Source organism: Oryctolagus cuniculus, chromosome 18, assembly GCF_964237555.1.
Source record: "Oryctolagus cuniculus chromosome 18, mOryCun1.1, whole genome shotgun sequence".
In the NCBI taxonomy this organism is placed as follows: Eukaryota; Metazoa; Chordata; class Mammalia; order Lagomorpha; family Leporidae; genus Oryctolagus; species Oryctolagus cuniculus.
The window spans coordinates 17,031,549-17,045,189 of record NC_091449.1 but is presented as its reverse complement, the minus strand read 5'-3'; the positions used below and the strand labels follow the sequence as shown (position 1 = coordinate 17,045,189).

General features: G+C 44.3%; 1 protein-coding gene and 1 long non-coding RNA gene across 4 annotated transcripts in view; one reads left to right on the top strand and one right to left on the bottom strand.

Annotated features, from left to right (window-relative positions):
- The window catches only part of LOC100346786 (zinc finger protein 420), a 64,440-nt gene extending 51,138 nt beyond the window's left edge, over nt 1-13,302 (bottom strand). The window contains exon 1 of the mRNA XM_070062290.1: nt 13,173-13,302. The gene's annotated coding sequence lies outside the window, so the exon portion shown is untranslated. The remainder of the gene's footprint in view (nt 1-13,172) is intronic.
- On the top strand, nt 228-12,903 carry LOC103348440 (uncharacterized). Of its 3 annotated transcripts, XR_011383973.1 has the most exons (4): nt 228-365; nt 7,144-7,244; nt 12,371-12,484; nt 12,671-12,903. It is a non-coding gene; the product is annotated as an uncharacterized lncRNA (long non-coding RNA). The 3 variants fall into 3 exon arrangements; XR_011383972.1 differs by having other exon boundaries at nt 229-365; nt 7,131-7,244; nt 12,371-12,903; XR_011383971.1 differs by lacking the exon at nt 228-365 and having other exon boundaries at nt 3,468-7,244; nt 12,371-12,903.
- Nucleotides 13,303-13,641: the final 339 nt, after the last annotated feature.

Below are 13,641 nucleotides of genomic sequence, written 5' to 3'. Positions count from 1 at the left end.
AGCCCCCGCGCCTCGAGATGTCCGGGAGTGCCCGCCGGCGCGCAGTGCGCAGGCGTCAGACGCTCAGTCTGAGTGGCCGAGCCCTGGAGTGAGCGCTGAGTGGACCCAGAGTCTTCCTCAGCATGAGGAGGGTGGGACCCGGGACGCGCCCGCGGGGAGATGCGGTCTCCCAGCCGAAGCTGGGGCTTCGAGCGGCTGGGGCCTGCGAACTGCCTGGGCTCCTGCGGATGCCTGGCTGGGATCTTGGGGGGCGGGCCGGGTGGCCGCGCGAGACGTTGAAGGCTTGCGGGGTGGGGGTGTCTTCAGTGCCCGGTGCATCGTCGTGTTTCTGTACGAGCGTCATTCTTCCTGCCCTTGGGTGTGGGGTGAGTTGAACTTGAAGCTGCATGGTCATGGCATTTTGTAATATTGCGGGAAGTGTCTGCTGCTGTGGTTGAGAAGGGTCTGTGTATCTCTGGTTTTTGTCCATAATGGTGATGATTTGTGTTTATAAATGGGCTTTTCTATAGGGATTTTACTAGCCTGTGTTCAGTGAAAAAACCTAAGGTCAAGTTATTTCTTCCTTGGATATTCATTTTGATGATCTGAAGAGGTTAGTCAGTTTATCTGACAAGTAATGTGGACATAACTTTTTTTTTTTTTTTTGATCAAATATATATCTTATGGGGACGAATGCAAAATCAAGAGTTTTTTTTTCTTTTTATAAAGATTTCAAAGTCAATCCTAGGGTAACTTTTTTCTCTGCCACCGGACTCCAAAAGTGGACATCCATTATTTTTTATTATAAGGACATTACAGGGGTAATGTTGAGAGACCACTGACTAGTAAAATAAAATGAGAAAAAATAAACATACTTCAAAGGAGTGTACATCATTAGATTTCCTGAATTCTAGGAAAAACACTGTTTCCATTTTCTGTTTTTTTAAATTTTGTTTGAGAGGCCTACAGACAACTCCAAAGCAATGGTTCACTCCCCAGATGCTGCCAAGGTGGTGGTGGGCTGGACCTAAGCCAGGAGCTGGAACACAATCCAGGTCACCCAGGTAGGGGCAGGAGACAGTCACTTAAGCCATCACAGCTGCTTTTCAGGGGCAGCACTGGCAGGAAGCTGGAATCAGGAGCCAGGGATGGAACCCAGAGACTCAGATTCAGGACTTGGGCGTCGCGTCTTAACCGCAAGGCCAAACAGCCACCCTTGACCCCATTTTCTGATGAGCGAACCTCAGCTCACCGAGAAAGGAATTTAAGGCTGTACAGTTTGTCTGAAACCTGAACCATCTTCTCTTACTCCAAGATATCATGGACACTTTTTTTATTTTTTAATAATTACAAACTTGTGAACCTCCAGCACAGAGGAGGTAAGCGTTTTAATTTCACCACTACTCCTTCCGGGGGCGGGGGGGGGGGGGGACATAAAATTTGCTCTTTCAAGACCATATCCCAAATATTTTGTTTTCTTCCCTATAATGTGATGAGAGAAACAAGTTGGTGACTGGAATTGTTAAGTAAATGAACCTGTGTTCATAATAAGAAACGGCTATGTGAAATAAAAATTGCACTGAATGAAAGTAGAGCAAGAATTATGGCAGTATATATGGGAGATGTAAACTGTTCTGTTTTTTATTAAGAGATGGTAGGTGTACTCTGGTTTCAGACTGGACTGGGTGCATTAATCTCAAGCCTCCCCTATCTGGTTCTGGGTAATCTCTTGGCTTTTGAATAGCAGTGACGAATACGTGCAAGAAAAAGGAATCTATTGATTTAAAAATGGAAAACAGGGGCCTGCGCTGTGGCATAGTAGGCTAAGCCTTTGCCTGAAGTGCTGGCATCCCCTATGGGTGCTGGTTGGTGTCCCGGCTGCTCCTCTTCCTATCCAGCTCTCAGCTAATGGCCTGGGAGAGCAGTGGAGGATGTCCCAAGTGCTTGGGCCTCTGCATCCATGTGGGAGACCTGGAAGCAGCTTCTGGCTCCTTGCTTTGGATCAGCCCAGCTCCAGCCATTGTGGCCATTTGGGGAGTGAACCAGTGGATGGAAGACTTCTCTGTCTCTCTCTCTATCTGTAACTTTGCCTCTCAAATTAATTAATTTTTTTAAAAAGTGAAAAACAGGAATTGTTAACCTGAGCTGAGTAGCTTCCATGTGCATGGGCTTCTTGTTATTTGTTAAACTTGTGGTAATTCATATATGTTGATACATTTGAAAAAGAAATTATACAGTTTACGAGATTCACAAAGAAATAAAAGGGCAACACTCTTAGAAATACAGACTGCAGAAACTGAGGATTTACTTTTAGCATACCACATGATATAATTAATGTAAAGAGTGTATGTTTTATACAGCGATGCACATCAAACTCCTGTCAATGTCAGCATCCTGAGCACATCACGATGGCTAAAGTACTTGAGTTCCTGCTACCCAGGTGGGAGACCTGGATGGAATTCTCTGTTCCTGGCTTCAGTCTGGCCCAGCTGCAGCTGCTTTCAAATAAATAAGTAAATCTTTTAAACCATTTATTTGAAAGGGAGGGAAACTGAGGTCTTCCATCCTCTTGTTCATTCCCCAAATGCTGGTAACAGCTGAGGCTGGGCCAGGCCCAAGCCAGGAGGCCAGAATGCAATCTGGGTCTACCACTTGAGTGGCAAGAACCCAACTACTTGAGCCATCACCTGCTGCTTCTGAGGGTGTGCAGTAGAAGGAAGCTGGAGTCCGCAGCAGACTCAGGACTTGACCCTAGGGTACACATGCCCCAGGTAGCATTCGAGCTGCTGGACTAAAGGCTTGCCCCCTCTTTACATTTTTTTTTTCTTTTTTATCTTTCTGATTTCCTTGCTTTTATATTCTTTGGGTTTATTTTTGCCAGTTTTCTCATATTTTAAGCTGAATGCTTAAGTAATTATTTTTTATACATCTAATATAAACTTATAATTTTCCCCTAGGTATTACTTTAACTGCATTCTATAATTTCTGATATACACTAATCTTACCATTCAGTTTTAAATATTTCTTCTATGATTTATTTTACTCATGGATGGAATTATGTTTCTTAAGCATATAGGGTTTTTTTCTCCCCATAATTATCCTTTGATGACTTACATGTAACACAATTGTTCTTGTGGTCAGTGCAGGTAGTCTATATGAAACCAGTTCTTTGAAATTTTTTTGATGTTTGCTTTATGGCCCAATATGTATTTTATTATTATGAGTTTCAGTGTGTCTTTGTGTCTTATTCACTGCATACAATACATTAAATATCTATAAAGTGGGCCGGCGCCGTGGCTCACTTGGTTAATCCTCCACCTGTGGCACTGGCATCCTATATGGGCACCGGGTTTTAGTCCCAGTTGCTCATTTTCCAGTCCAGCTCTCTGCTGTAGCCTGGGAAGGCAGTGGAGGATGGCCCAAGTGCTTGGGCCCCTGCACCCGCATGGGAGACCAGGAAGAAGCACCTGGCTCCTGGCTTCGGATCGGCACAGCATCGGCCACAGCATTTGAGGGGTGAACCAACGGAAGGAGACCTTTCTGTCTCTCTCACTGTCTATAACTCTGTCAAATAAATTTAAAAAAAAATATTAACTTTGGCTTACACATAGAAATATGTTTTTTTTAATTTTATTTTATTTATTTATTTATTTATTTATTTTTTGACAGGCAGAGTGCATAGTGAGAGAGAGAGACAGAAAGGTCTTCCTTTTGCCATTGGTTCACCCTCCAATGGCCGCGATGGCTGGCACGCTGCAGCCGGCGCACCGCGCTGATCCGAAGCCAGGAGCCAGGTGCTTCTCCTGGTCTCCCATGGGGTGCAGAGCCCAAGCACTTGGGCCATCCTCCACTGCACTCCTTGGCCACAGCAGAGAGCTGGCCTGGAAGAGGGGCAACCGGGAAAGAATCCGGCGCCCCGACCGGGACTAGAACCCGGTGTGCCGGCGCCACTAGGTGGAGGATTAGCCTAGTGAGCCGTGGCGCCGACCAGAAATATGTTTTACTAACTGTAAGTTTATACTTTTTATATCTTAATGGAGAATTGAATGTTTTATCATTTGTAGTTAATGATCACTTTATAATACCTTTATGTAAGATCTAATTTATCTCAATATAATATCATGTAAATAAAGCTACACCAAGGAGCTTTTTGTCCTCTCATGTTCAGCCTTTCTACACTTCTTTAATATATCTTGAAAATAGGTTTGTTATATTTTGCATATTTGTCTAGCCACTTACTGATATATTTATATTTATTTCTACCATTTAAAATTATTTTATTGAAAGTCAGAGAAATGAGAGACATAGAGATACTACATCTGCTGGTTCTACTCCCGCCAAATGTGCACAACAGTGCAGGCTGAACCAGGCTGAAGCCAGGAGCCAGGAACTCCATCTGGGGCTTCTGCATGGGTGGCAGGGACCCAACCTACTTGAGACATCACCTGCTGATTGCCAAGGTGTGCATGAGTGGGAAGCTGGAATCAGAAGCAGAGCTGGGACTCAAACACGGACACTCCGGTAATAGAATATAGAGGCCCCAGGCAGCATTGTAGCCCCATTTTTGAGACTTTCTGCATTTTGTTGAATAAATAATTTTCTTCTTTATTATATTTTCATCAGTTTTATTATGAACAATCCTCCCTCAATTTTCCAGCTTTTGAAAATGACAGCTCATATATTAGATTTTTTCTGATTGTCCTTATTTTTTTTCTTCTGTTATTCTATGGAATTTTCTTTTTTTTTTCAATTTTTTAATATTTATTTATTTATTTGACACAGTTACACAGAGGGAATCTATGCAATTTTCTGAGTAAATATAAATGCGTGTTGTTGACTCTACCATGTTTAATTTCATGACTTGTTTTCTGATGATTTGCTCAATCATTTTACTCTGTTGTCATCCTAGATAAATTCTGAGTGTATATAATCTCATATTTGCATCTAGTCATTTGTCCTTTTTTAATCTTTTTACTTGATTTCTACACTGTGAAAAGTCACATTAAAAGCTCTCAAAAATCCTTATACTCATAAATCTTAGCTTTTCTACTCTTTAATCTTCTAAGATATTTTCGGGAAAAGCAGCAAAAGATGGCCCAACTGCTTGGGCCCCTGCCACCCATGTGGGAGACCCAGATGAAGCTCCTGGTTTCAGCCTGGCTGTTGTGGCCACCTGGGGAGTGAACCAGTGAATGGAAGATCGATCTCTCTCTGTAACTCTTTCAGAATAAATAAATAGTTTTTAAAAAATAAATTAATGGACATCATAGAATAACCAAAGATCACAACAGACTACTAGAAATAATTATAGGCCAACTAATTGAAAGAAGAATCTAGATGAAATGGATATATTTCTATAACATAAAACTACCAAGACAGAATCATGAAGAAACAAAATGTGATTATTCATGAGTAAAGACCAGTAATAAAAAATCTCTCAACAAAGAAAAACCTAGGACCTGATGGCATCACAGGTGAATTCTGCCAATATTTTAAGTGATCACTGATATAGCTAGATAGATACCATATAAGTTAGTTTTCTTCTTCTTCTTTTTTTTTTTTTTGACAGGCAGAGTGGACAGTGAGAGAGAGAGAGACAGAGAGAAAGGTCTTCCTTTTGCCGTTGGTTCACCCTCCAATGGCCGCCGCGGCCGGTGCGCTGCGGCCGGCGCACCGCGCTGATCCGATGGCAGGAGCCAGGAGCCAGGTGCTTTTCCTGGTCTCCCATGGGGTGCAGGGCCCAAGCACCTGGGCCATCCTCCACTGCACTCCCGGGCCACAGCAGAGGGCTGGCCTGGAAGAGGGGCAACCGGAACAGAATCCGGCGCCCCAACCGGGACTAGAACCCGGTGTGCCGGCGCCGCTAGGCGGAGGATTAGCCTAGTGAGCCGCGGCACCGGCCAGTTCTTCTTCTTTTTTTTTTAAATACTTACTTGAAAGAGAGAGTTACAGAGAGTGAAACAGAGAGCTCTTTCATCCACTCATTCACTTCCCAAATGGCCACAATCATCGGGGCTGGGCAGGCCAAAGCCAGAAGCGTGGAACTCCATCCCTGTCTCCCACATGGGTGGAGGGGCCCAAGGCCTCGAGCCATCCTCTCAGGCACAGATTAATCCACTGGTGGGACACCTACATCCCTTATCAGATGGCCGGGTGCAGTTCCTGCTGCTCTGGTCCCGGTGCAGTTTCCTGCTAATGTGCTTGGGAAGCAGCAGATGTCAGCTCAGGTAGGAGATACAGATGAAGTTCCTGGCCCTGTCCTGCAGTTGCAGGCATTTGGGGGAATGAACCAGTGTGTGGAAGGTCTCTCTGCCTTTCAAATAAATCTTTTTTTTTAATATTACAAAGAGTTTATTTAAAAGAGTTAGAGAGAGAAGAAGCGGGGGGGGGGGGTGTCTTCCATCCGCTGGTTCACTCGCCAGTTGGCCACAATGGCCAGAGCAGCACCAATCTGAAGCCAGGAGCCAGGAGCTTCCTCCGGGTCTCCCATGTGGGTGCAGGGGCCCAAGAACTTGGGCCATCTTCTACTGCTTTTCCAGGCCATAGCAGAGAGCTGGATCAGAAGTGGAGCAGCCGGGACTAGAACCAGCACCCATATGGGATGCCGGCACTGCAGGCAGAGGCTTTACCAGCTATACCACAGTGCTTAAATAGTCTTAAAAAGTTTTTCATGAGGGCAGGTTTTAACAACAGAATGGCCTCACATATTTAAAAATCTCTGTCCTTTCCCAGCTTTCCATACGCCAAATATAAAGAATTTTCACAAAAGTATGAATTTTTAAAATATTCAGTAAGTTGGGAGCCACAAGTAAATGATTTCCCACGTTCCTGACATTCCCACGGTTTCTCACCAGTATGAATCCTCTGATGTTGAATAAGTTGGAGGCTATAAGTCTTTCCACGGTGGTTACATTTCTGTGGTTTCCCATCTGTAAGGATCCAATGTTGTGAGCCACAAATAAAGGACATCATTCAATCTTTACATTTATGGGTTTTTCGCCATTATGAGATCTGGGATGGAGAGTAAGCTGTGAACCACGGCTCAAGGCTTTCCCACATTTCTTACATACATAGGGCTTTTCTCCTGTATGAAGTCTGATGTTCAGTAAGTTGGGAGTCATGAATGCAGTGTACCATTTTTTACACTTCAGGGTTTCTCTGCAGGTTGAACCATGAAAACTGCCCTTTCCACATACATTGCATGAATTCTTTGAAGCCAAGTAACATGAGAGCGACAGATAAAGGCCATTCCACACTCTACATTCGTAAGTATTCTCCTATGATAAATGAACTCTTTGATAATAAGTTGTGAAATACAAATAAAGGTTTTTCTACATTACTTACATTCATAGGGGTTGCAGCAACATGAACTCTCTAATAGTAAGTTGTGAGCCTCAGATAAAGGCCTTTCCACATTCTTGATGTAAAGTTTTTCTTTTCTTTTTTTTTCTTTTTTTTGAGAGGCAGAGTTAGAGAGAGAGAGAGACAGAGAGAAAGGTCTTCCTTCCATTGATTCACCCCCCAAATGACCGCTACAGCTGGTGCGCTGCACCGATCCAAAGCCAGGAGCCAGGTGCTTCCTCCTGGTATCCCATGCTGGTGCAGGGCCCAAGCACTTGGGCCATCCTCCACTGCCCTCCAGGGCCACAGCAGAGACCTGGACTGGAAGAGGAGCAACCAGGACTAGAACCTGGTGCCCATATGGGATGCCGGCGCCACAGGCAGAGGATTAACCAAGTGAGCCATGGCTCTGGGCCCAGGAAAAACTTTCTTAATCATGATGAAATCCAATCCATTACGTTGTCAAAAACACAATAAAGTATAAAGACAAATCAGGAGAAACTCACAAAAATGCAATACACCAAATATATAAACAGCTTCTAAAAATGGACTAGGCTATTTTTTCTAAAAAAGGACTACTAACTCTATATAAAGACGGACTATAATGTAACTGGCTTTTAATAATATGAAAACATACTCAACTCTGCTTATAAAAGAAATGCATATTAAAACTACCCAGAGGAAGGCTAGCTTTGTGGTGTAGTAGGTTAAGCTGCCACTTGGGACACCAGTATCCTATGATACCAGTATCCCATATGGATGCTGGTTCCCATCCCAACTACTCTGCTTCTGATCCACCTCCCTGCTGATGTGTTTGGGACAGTAGCAGAATGATGGCCCAAGTGCTTGGGGCCCTGCCATCTATATGGAGAACTGGATGGAGTTCCTGGCTACTGGCTTTGGCCTGGCCCAGCCCTGGCCATTGCAACCACTTGGAGGAGTGAACCAGTGATCAACCAATGCAATCAATCTCTCTCTAACTCTGCCTTTCAAATAATTTTTTAAAAAAGATTTACTTATTCTATTTGAATGGCAGTTAGAGAGAGAGAGAGAGGTTCCATCTGCTGGTTCACTCCCCAAGTGGCTACAATGGCTAGAGCTGGGGTGATCCAAAACCAGGAGCCAGGAGCTTCTTTCGGGTCTCCCATGCATGTGCAGCGGCCCAAGGCCACAGCTTTCCCAGGCCACAGCAGAGAGCTAGATAGGAAGTGGAGTAGCCAGGTCTCAAACCAGCGCCTGTATGGGTTGCTGGCACTGCAGGCGGTGGCTTTACCTGCTATGCCACAGCACCAGCCCCTCAATTTTTTCTTTTTTAAGATGCTGTTTAGGATGCCCCCATCCTACATCGGAGAACCTGTATTTGGTAACTGGTTATGCCTCCTGATTCCAGCTTCCCACTAATGCAGACCCTAGGACTGCCAGTGGTTATGGTTCTAGTAACTGGGTTCCTGCCACCAATGTGGGAGATCTGAATTCAGTTCTGGTTTCCAAATTTAGTGCTAAGTGGGGGCTGTTACAAGCTAGGATTAAGTCAAAAGGGTCCATGAGCCAGCCTCAAAAGGCTCTAAGTGGTCATATATGAGACAACAATAATTTAAGTATACATAAAGATAACAAGTACAATAAACTAAAATACCTAAAATATATGAAATCCTCTATTATAACTTTAAAAATTTATTGATCCATGAGAAAAGACATTTATGTCAATATTCATTATTTCTTCTTCTTGAAAACTGTTAAGAGAAAGAATTTGTTCTGCTCCCCTTGAACAATCTACACCTTAAAATAAAAAATCAGGTGCTGAAGAGAATTTATACTTCATGGAAACATTCCATTTAGGGAATGAACATTGAGATAAGCAGACATTATGTGCCTCCTGTTGGAAGTATACATTACTGTCTATGGAATCATTTGCTAAATTACAGAAAAAGGAAGGAAAGGAGGAAGGAAGGAAGGAACAGAGGAAGGGATGGAAGAAGAAAATAAGCCTGCACCTGATCAAATCTCTAGCTTTACCTAGAGAAGAGAGGGAGGAGTGGTTTAATAATATCATGCCATCATTTTACTGATGGTGAAATACAAACCATGCAAAATTCTATAGGATAGATCACCCAGTTTCTTCAACAAATACTTTGCAAATAAAAAGGAAGATGGGAGAGGGAGAGAGAATGAGGTAAGAAACTACAGATTTCTGGGGCCAGCGCCGTGGCGCAGTAGGTTAATTGACTGCGGCGCCAGCATCCCATATGGGTACCAGTTCTAGTCCCGGCTGCTCCTCTTCCAATCCAGCTCTGTGCTGTGGCCCAGGAAGGCAGTGGAGGGTGGCCCAAGTGCTTGGGCCCTGCACTCCATGGGAGACCAGGAAGAAGCACCTGGCTTCTGGCTTCAGATAGGCACAGCTCCAATAGTTGGAGCCATTTGGGGAATGAACCAATGGAAAGAAGACCTTTCTCTCTGTCTCTCCCTCTCACTGTCTGTAACTCTACCTCTCAAATAAATAAATAAATAAGCTTTTTTTTTTTTTTGAAAAAAAAAAGAAACTACAGACTTCATAGATTATAAGATTTATCAAACAATGATAATATATGGATCTTTTTTGGACCTAGACAAAGAAACTTTAATATAAAAACAGTTGCCTGCCCTGTGGGAAAATCTGAGTACTAACTACATATCTGATTCTATTAAAAGAATGTATTTTTTATTAAAGAGCTAATAATGACATTGTGGTTAGGTTTTTTAAAAGACTATCATTCACATGCATATTTAAATATCTATAGATGAAATGGTATGACATATTGTAATTGCTTCAAAAGAATCCTGAGATAGGCAAATTTATAAAAGAAGATTGGCCATGAGTAAATCAGTGAAGCTGGGCAAGGGAGTGACATGGGGGTTCATTACCATTTTATTTGTACACATGTTTGAATTTTTCACTATAAAAAGATAATGAAAATCTTGATTAGGGCTCAGTAAATCAATTTTAACACACAACAGATTAGGTGACAATCCCACAGCTTGAAAAACAACACCACACAGGTTGAAGATCTCTTATTCTGAAAATCTGAGACTTTTTTGAGCACCAATAAAATGCTTCAAGTGAAAAACGTCAAGCCATTTAAATTTTGAATAAATTACCTTAAGAATATGTGTATAAGGTGTTTGTGAAACAAATGAATTCTGTATTTAGATTTGGTTCCTACCCCCAAGTTACCTCACTCTATATATGAAAATATTCAAAAACCTGAAAAAATGTGAAATCCAAAACACTTCTAATCCCAAGCATTTCATATAAGGTATACACAGCCTACAATAAATGTACAGAATTTCCCTTAAGATAAGAAAATACAAAACAAAAAAGAAAAAGCTCAAAACAAAAACTAGTAAAATTCACTGCTTTTGGAGTGAGACAGTTATCTGGCTGGGTAGGCTAGGGGTGAGAAGTGTATACCCTTCTGAACATTTTACCTACCGAGAAGATTATTTTGTGAATATTAAAAATGAGTAGAAAATACTACAATAAAGACTTTACAGTGTCATCCTGGGGAATAAAAAAAGACTAAGTGTACAGCCTTAATTAAAAGGCTTTCGCCAGGGGCAGCATTGTGGAGTAGCAGGTTAAGCTGCGGCCTGCAACACCAGCATCCCATATGGGCGTGGGTTTGGGTCCTGGTTGCTGCTCTTCTGATCCAGCTCCCTCTAATGGTCTGAGAAAGCAAGAGCCTAATGGGAAAGTTAGAAACATGCCATGGGACTTCAAATCCCATTAAGTTGGCAGGTACCAATGTCATCTTACTAGTTAAAGTGATCAATTTGAGTTCATAATTGATCATAAAGATTTTAAGTTTATCATTGATCATAAAGATAGGATTAAGTGTCAAAAGGATCACATAAATAAGACCAGTATCTGCTAAAAATAATTGACAGAACTAAAAAGGAGGCTGGCACGGCGACTCACTAGGCTAATCCTCTGCTTGGTGGCGCTGGCACCCAGGGTTCTAGTCCTGGTTGGGGCCCCAGATTCTGTCCAGGTTGCTCCTCTTCCAGTCCAGCTCGCTGCTGTGGCCTGGGAGTGCAGTGGAGCATGGCCCAGGTCCTTGGGCCCTGCACCCACAGTGGAGACCAGGAGGAAGCACCTGGCTCCTGGCTTCGGATAGGCGCAGCATGCAGGCCACAACACGCTGGCCATAGCGGCCACTTGGGGGGTGAACCAATGGGAAAAGGAAGACCTTTCTCTCTGTCTCTCTCTCTCTCTCTCACTGTCTAACTCTGCCTGAAAAAAATTTAAAAATAAAAAAAAGAATTAAAAAGGAGAGAACAATCCAACTTTGGGAAGCAGCATACACAGCAGACTCATAGAATGGCAAATGCCCTAAACAGCACTCTGGCCTCAGAATCAGCCCTTAAGGTATTCAGATCTGGCTAAAAAGCCCATGAGAATTTCTCAGGCATGAAAAGCCAAGACACTATGGCAAAAAATTACCTAAATGAAAGATCTCTGTGAGTGAGATCCCAGTGAAAAGAACAGGCCGTCAAAGAAGGAGGTACCTTTCTCTGAAGGGAAGAAAGAACTTCCACTTCAATTGTGGGCTTGTCTAAATAAGGCTGAAGTTCGTGAACTCAAGAGGCTTCCATAGCCTTGACAGCTCATGACAAGAGCATCGGGTGATTACTGATGTCATAAATAAGAGTGTCGATTGTTAAATCAACAACAGGAGTCACTGTGCACTTACGCCCCATGTAGGGTCTCTGTCCATAATGTGTTGTACTATGAGAATTAACAGTAAAACTAGTCTTCAAACAGTCCTTTATACTTTGTGTGTCTGGGTGCAAACTGTTAAAATCTTTACTTAGTATATACTAAGTTGATCTTCTGTATACAAAGATAATTTAAAATGAATCTTAATGAAGAATGGGATGGGAGAGGGAGTACGAAGGAGATGGGATGGTTTACGGCTGGGAGGTGGTTATTGGGGGAGGGTAAAACAACTATAATCCAAAAGTTGTACTTTCGAAATTTATATTTATTAAATAAAAGTTTTCTTTAAAAAAGATTTAAAAAAAAAGAGAAGATGGCCCAAGTCCTTGGGCCCCTGCACCCACAAGGAAACCCGGAAGAAGCTCCCGGCTTCAGACCAACCCTGCCCCAGCCATGTAGCCATTTGAGGTATGAACCAGTGTATGGAAGATTGTGTGTGTCTCTCCCTCTCTGTCTCTCTGTAACTCTGACTTTCAAATAAATAAATCTTTGCGGGGCTGGCGCTGTGGTGGATGCATTAATTAACACCCTAGCCTGAAGCTGCATTCCATATGGGTGCCGGTTCGAGACCCGGCTGCTCCACTTCCCATCCAGCTCTCTGCTGAGGCCTGGGAGGGCAGTGGAAGATGGCCCAACTGCACCCGCGTGGGAGACCCGGAGGAGGCTCCTGGCTCGTGGCTTTGGATCGGCTCAGCTCCGGCCATTGCCGCCAACTGGGGAATAAACCAGCGGATGGAAGACCTCCCTCTCTCCGCCTCTCCTCCTCTCTTCCTTTCTGTGTAACTCTGACTTTGAAGTAGTTAAATAAATCTTAAGAAAAAAAAAAATCTGCGTTCACCGTGAGTTGAAGACGACACTTAAAGCGAGTGAGAGAAGAGACCAGAGCAGTGCGGTCCGCACAGAACAAGATCGGAGACACAGGAGCCCCACAGAGGTCTCCGGGTGAGGATTCCTGCGGGGAAAGACCGGGATCTTAGCACAGTCTCCCCCTCTTCTCAACTCTAAAACTTAAGGCTGCTTCTGCCTCTAAAACTCTCGGACCCCAAGTCTGTGGCCTGGAACACCGTTTCCCTGGAATCTGCAGCCCGGGACTCACCTGCCTTCCCCGCTGGGATAGCGTCGCCGTGGAGACCACCTCGCCCCCGCTCACGGCCGAGGGCACCCCAAACCGCGGCCTTCTAGAAACGCTCACGCGCCAATGACATCACAACAGAGTCGGCGGTGACGTCACAACCGCAGCCCGGTGGAGTTCCCGGAGGGCCCGGGATTCTCAGGGGGCAGCGATGGTCGCGGAGTCCGTGCCACGCGGCGCTTCGCGTGCGTTCCCGGGAAAAATCCCGTCTGGCGGCCACGCCACGCCGGTTCCGCCGTGGGGACTCCTGGGCCTTGTAGTGTGGCCCTGGAGCCCGGCAGTGTGGGACGGGGTCCTCCAGATCTCAGCCCCCAGGTGTGGAAATTCTGGCTGGTGGGTGGGGAGCACAGAGCGGAGTCCGGGAGGCTAAAGCAGGGGCTGCCTTGGGCCCTGACCGCCGGCCGGTGGTGCGTGACCCTTTACTGCCGGTGGG